Raw genomic sequence first — 5974 nt, 5'->3', positions numbered from 1 at the left:
GGGCTGCGCCGACATGCTCGGGCCCTATCACCGACACAGGGGTGTGCCGGCCTGGATGTGTCTGCTCCCCCACCTTCCCCTTTCACTGGCCGCGTGCGGGCAGCTGTAGCGCCGGCAATCTTCAAGGCGGGATACATTCTGCGACTCGACAGTCTAGGGTGTCTCCTTGGTCCAAAGTTGATCCTTTTGGATGATCTTGGGGGGTGGTCTGGATGTTGGCTGGCGGCCTTGGCGGCGGGAGGCGTGGCATTCGTGGGCGGAACCTATGTCTCGGGTGTGGGCGGGCAACCATGGCCTCGCGGGGGGCTTGGTTGCGACTGGTTGACAGAGTGAGGGTATGTCGGAGGGGTGCGAGCGTCGAAGCTCATCACTTGCCCAGTTCTTGTACTGGCCGACGGCGGTGGTGGCCGTGGTCGTCGTATCTTTCATGAAGGTGTCGTTGCGGTGCTCCTGCCACTCGCATGTGACTTCGGGTGAAAACTTGATCTACGGATCAGACGGTGGTGGATATCCGTGGGCGTCTCCTTCTAGGAGGCACTGTCTTGGAGTCCCTGGTTTGTCATGACGGTCTCCCCCCTCCTTGTTTCTTTGTGGAGGTCTCCGCCCTCTCCAAGCGGTTATCCTTCGTGATCTTTAGTTAGCTTGATAGGCGGTGGCATTGGGGGACGGTGCTCGACACCTTTGTATCATGTCTTGGGTGTGTGTTATGTGCTCTAGTGGTGCACGTTGTATCGGTCTGTTCGGATGTTGTGATGATGTTGGCTTTATAATATAAAGCGGGGAGACACCCTTTTTCGCTAATACCGTATGGACGTGTTTAAGGTGGTACGTGAAAATGATCCCATGGAAAATCGTAGTTTGTAGAAACCTCTTTTTATAGGAAAGCCACCAATACAGATCCCACGATACACAAGCCAAATCCGATCTATGTTCTTCTTCAAATATGCGGAGAGAAAACCGGATTCAAAGGAAAACCGATGGGGTTATGTATGTTCGCAATTGATGTGGCCGCTGATTGCGTCTATATGACCCAGATGCGAGTCTTGCGATAGACCGAGCCCACCCATCACCCATGTCCGAAACACAAGCAAGTGGGCAGTGGCGGCATAAACAAACAATGTTGCTGTCATTCGATGTGCCGGTGGACATCGCCGCACGCACCGACCCGGCCACCCTTGTGCGTTGTGCAGCCACCTACGTCGATGCCCTAAAGTGTTGGCGTTACTACAAGGATTTCCATCTTGCAAGTCAATGCCCTAGCCCTCTGCCGAAGCTTTCCCCATCAGTGCCTTCATCTGGTCCTCGGCTCAGTGTTGGGGTTCACCGTGGCGTGACGGCCAGCCATGCTACTAGGCAGCATTCGTACACTGAGGCTCTCTTGGCGCCTCGCTGACACCGGCAATCCGGTGAAGGACCACGACCTCACCATGTAGCTCCTCCACGGTCTGGACAACCGGTTCGACAAGAAATGGGAATCCAAATCCACTTTGAGGGATATAGATGAAGTCTCGCTCAGTAAAGAGAGTTGTAGATTTGTAGAAGAGGATCAGAGTATGCGCGCTACAAAAGGCAACTAGCCAATGGAAGTAAGTGGAAAGAATATAGTACTTTTGTACTGACCCCCGATCCGCACCCTCCTGGGCGATCAGGTGCCGCTGCCGCCCTTCGACGTCGCTCGTTCCCGTCTGGAGCTCGCCGAGTACACCATCAACCTCCATGCGGCCGAGGCTGGCTCCGCCGTCCTCACCATCTCTGGCGGCTCCGGCTCCACGCCCGACCGCGGTGACCGCGGCAACGACGGTGAGCGCGCCCCTGGCGGACGCGGAGCAGGCGGCTCTCGTGGCAACAGCGGCGGTGATCGTGGTCGTGGCCGTGCTCGCACTGGTGGCTGCAGGCGCGGTCACACAGACTCTAGCGGCCGCGGGTCTTCTTCAGCACGCCCTACGCCCTGGACGGGCTATTTTTCCCCGTTACGGCATGGTCGTCCCTCCGCCTCGTCCTGGCTGGATCCCTCCTAACGCCGCCGGCGTGCTCGGCCCTCGGCCCGGCGTCCACTCCCAGGCGTATCCACTGATGCTCTCGGGCCCCTCGTCGTCCACTACATCACTTGCTGCTGTCGTTCTACCCATACCCTACGCCCTCGTGGGATCATGCCGCCCTTTTCAACCACGCCTACAACCAGCACGGGTTCCCCTCCAACGGCGCTGACTAGATTCTCGATTCCGGCGCCGCTACGCACGTCACCGGTAATCCTAGTAATCTCTCCTCGTTTTGTCCTTCCCCAAAGCATTTTTAATCTAGCATTATTGTTGGTAACGGTGATCGGCTTCCTATTATTGGCACAGGCTCCACAACTCTCCCTCCCACCAATCTCTCTCTCAAAGATGTTGTAGTCTGTCCAAACATTGTGAAAGATCTTATCTCTCACTACTAGGGAAAACCCTAGCAGTGGTTCTTGAAATATGCATAGCAGTAGCGCTGGGTCCAGCGCTACTGCTACCGCGCTACAGCTAAGTTGTAGCAGTAGCGCTGGTGTGGGCAGCGCTACTGGTAAGTATGGTTAGCAGTAGCGCTGCCCTGACCAGCGCTACTGCTAACTCTCTGTAGCGCTTCAACAAACAAAGCGATGTTGCTAATCCAGCGCTGCTAGTATAAGCTTTCCAGCGCTACTGCTAGTATTCCTGCTTTCACAGATTTACACCCCCCTCCCTCTGTATTTGTGATGTATTTATACATGCTCTATACAATAGTTTCATCATATCATAGTAAACATACACTATTCTCATCATATCATAAACATACAGTAGTCTCGTCATACCATCATCATCATCATCATTCAACACAAATATCATCACATCTCTAAAACAGCGATACACAAGTCATGCCATGTCTCGAATAAGTGCAACTGCATGGTCATGGCACACACACAAGTTTCATCATCTCTATCTAAACCATGATGTAGAAGAGAATAGCGATCAACATGAGCAAGAGCGCGACTATGTAGTACTTTTGGCACCGGCGGTCCCGCCCCCGCTCTTGCCGGAGCGTTCACCTCAAGTAACTACTGTCTGCTTCGGCTCTGCTGTCGAACCCTCTGTGGCTAGCACCCGGGTACTTGTCCACCTGGGCCTGAGCGTCTCGCAGTGGTCGTAGACTCCTGGAACTGTCCCAAGTTCAGCCTTTCTCCTTCCCCTATTTCTTCTCTTCTCTCGCGACAAACCCCTGACTAGCTGGAATGATTGATTTGTTTCCTCTCACTCAGCTCTACCTAACCTTCACCTATGGCGGCAGCAGGAGCTCAGATGAGTGGACTCCGATAGACAGCCGAGGAGATCCCCCACCGGGTAAGACCATCCCTTTCCATTTCCCACCATCCCGTTCCATCTCGTCCTGCTGCAGCTACAGGGCAATGCGATGTACTCAACTACTGATGTTCTGAACCCTCTGTCAGTTGCCTGGTTTGGTAAAGCTGTGGATTCATTCCTTGGGCGATTTCAACAATAATGGATGTATAGAATATGAATATCAACACATTTTCCAACATGTAGTGCTGTAGCTTAATTTCCCGTCAAGTTCTAGCTATTTGGACAAAAAGAAAACATTTTGCCTGACCAAATTCAGCATTTTTGCACCAGTTACTTGCCTTGTTTGTCCATTTGATACTCATGCACACTCAAATCATACGGACACGCTTGTAGATTTACGATAACAAGCACAAAACAGAGTATGCTACAGCCCAGACTTTGTTTTGCTCATTGTCATCTCAAGGCTTGTGCGAACAAGTACCTTCGTCGTGCCGCCTATTCTGCGCCGGCACCAGCCTGCCTGTAGGTGTTGGTGCTGAGGCTGAATGAAAACGAGGGGTTCAGACTCCCGGGCGCTGTCGTTTACTGCGAAGTAAGTATCAAAGATGAATGGAAGCTTCAGATAAGGAATGCACTAAGGGAGTAACAGAAAGGACCTGCACACGGAAATGCCCAGCAAGATGGACTTCTATTATTTCCATTGCTACCTGCTGCAAATAGTCTCATCACCGCCGCCTGCAGAAATCAACAGATCAGAAGTCTCTTTTAGCAAACAAAACATCCATATATGGATAAATACTTGTGGCCAGCTAGAGCTGTACAATTCACAAGGACCGACAATGTAAATTAAGTACAAGCATGCACCACAATGGCTAACCAGGCGAAAATGCTCAGAAATCGATGAGGAGGCAAGACAAGCCTGTTTTGAGCTGATCAGAAGCTAGTTAGACACCTCGCAGAAAAAAAGAAGAAGCTAGTTATACTATCTGTACATCAATGGTTGTGCGCGTCATGATGATGCAGAGGCCGGGGTCATTCCCCTTTTTGAAAAAAAACTCTCTGTACATCAATGAGCCATTACTGTTTGCGACCTGTATATGCTGGGAAGAAGAACTGTATATTGTGAGTAATCTGCTTCTGCTGCAGGATTGTGGTTCCACTTGTTCTGCAGATAGATGCTTCTTATGGCATTTGCAGAAGCCACTCTGTAAAATAACAAAGACACTCTGAAAAATGTAAGCTTGGTTTGTTTCTGATGTCAAGATAGTGGTCAGACAAATGAAAGCTAAGGATGTAGAGTGTAGTTAGGTCAGGTGTCGTTGAATGCATGCACAAGGCAAAGCTGGCATTTGGGTTCTGGACAGGAATGCATGCTTCAGACAAATTACAAAAGAAGTGTATGTACTAGTAGAAAGAGCAGGGTATCAGTACACAGAGAAGCGTGACTTCTAAATTCAGTACCTGCAGTTCTTTTACTTCTTCACACGCAACTACTGCAGTAACCAGAGTATTTCACCGGTCTAGCTTGTGCATGCCATTGTTCTGCGCATGGCAGTTCATCAGTTTGCAACATCTGGCTACCTAGCAATACGGCACGTCTGAAACTAGATAGCAATGCGCACATTTGAAAACTACTTCAAAATACTTAGGAGCATAAAAAACTTGCTAAAAAGGTCCACAGTATTCTCAATACTCCAAAATACTTTGTTATGTCAAAACCACAGTATTTTGTACCCACAGGCTAAATTATTGTAGTTTTACAGTACATTAGTTTTAGAAAGAGAAACATTCTTAGTTGCAAACACAAAATTTCATATGTAGTACTCCTTCTGTACCAGAGTAGTGTATATTATACTCTGTCTCAACAAACGAGCTTGAAAACTTGAGGAATATTGGAGTATTAACAATTTTTTAACTTAGAATTTATTACCATCGAAAAAAAGAAAAACTAATCCTTTGGTATCTTCCAAATCTTCGCTATCCTTCGCGTCTTCGATACCCTTCGAATCCTTGTGTACCAGAAGCTAGATATATGCTGTAATTCATTATCAGCAGATACACAACCAAGTCAGAACTTCGACAATAAGACATAGTATAACACAAGCCGGCAGGAAAGCAAGTAAACGATTCCTTCAACGAGGAGATGTACTGCAGAGTGGTTTACACAAATGAGTGGCAAAAGTCCAAAATAGTGTTTCATAGAAAACATTGAAGAACAAAGAATACATGAATTAATGAGCAAAAAATGAATAAATAGCTTCGATGTGACCGGAATAATAGAAATCTAATGAGTGATTTAGTGTCGGTACTCACTGTGATTGAGCGCCTCAATGGAGAGATTCATTGGCTTGAACATGCAGACCTTTGATACTACATCAAATATTTGTTTCATTATCTAAAAGAAAAGGAAGGCAGCTCTTTCGTCTGAAAACAATGGAATAATATTTCTCCTAAATGATTCTTTCATTTCAACCATGATCGTTAAGTCAACAGAACATATATATTTTCGTCTAAAAGCACATGGGTGGCCTCTCCTCCTTTTTCCGGGCTTGAGACCGGCTATGAGATTATAAGTGTCACCTTACAATGGCATAGGCGGAGTTCCCCACCCACCCTCCCAAAAAGAAAAGAAAAAAGAAATCATAAAAATTAATGAAGACATTTTTTTT

General features: G+C 48.2%; 1 long non-coding RNA gene across 1 annotated transcript; it reads right to left on the bottom strand.

The window, feature by feature from the left end:
- Window positions 1-2812: 2812 nt before the first annotated feature.
- Window positions 2813-5890, bottom strand: LOC123131590 (uncharacterized). Its single transcript, XR_006464197.1, has 2 exons — window positions 3962-5890; window positions 2813-3890 (listed from the first exon to the last, which is right to left on the bottom strand). It is a non-coding gene; the product is annotated as an uncharacterized lncRNA (long non-coding RNA).
- Window positions 5891-5974: the final 84 nt, after the last annotated feature.

The sequence above is a fragment of the Triticum aestivum genome, chromosome 6A, assembly GCF_018294505.1.
Source record: "Triticum aestivum cultivar Chinese Spring chromosome 6A, IWGSC CS RefSeq v2.1, whole genome shotgun sequence".
In the NCBI taxonomy this organism is placed as follows: Eukaryota; Viridiplantae; Streptophyta; class Magnoliopsida; order Poales; family Poaceae; genus Triticum; species Triticum aestivum.
The sequence above is the reverse complement of the archived record's forward strand: the minus strand, read 5'-3'. Positions and strand labels throughout refer to the sequence as shown.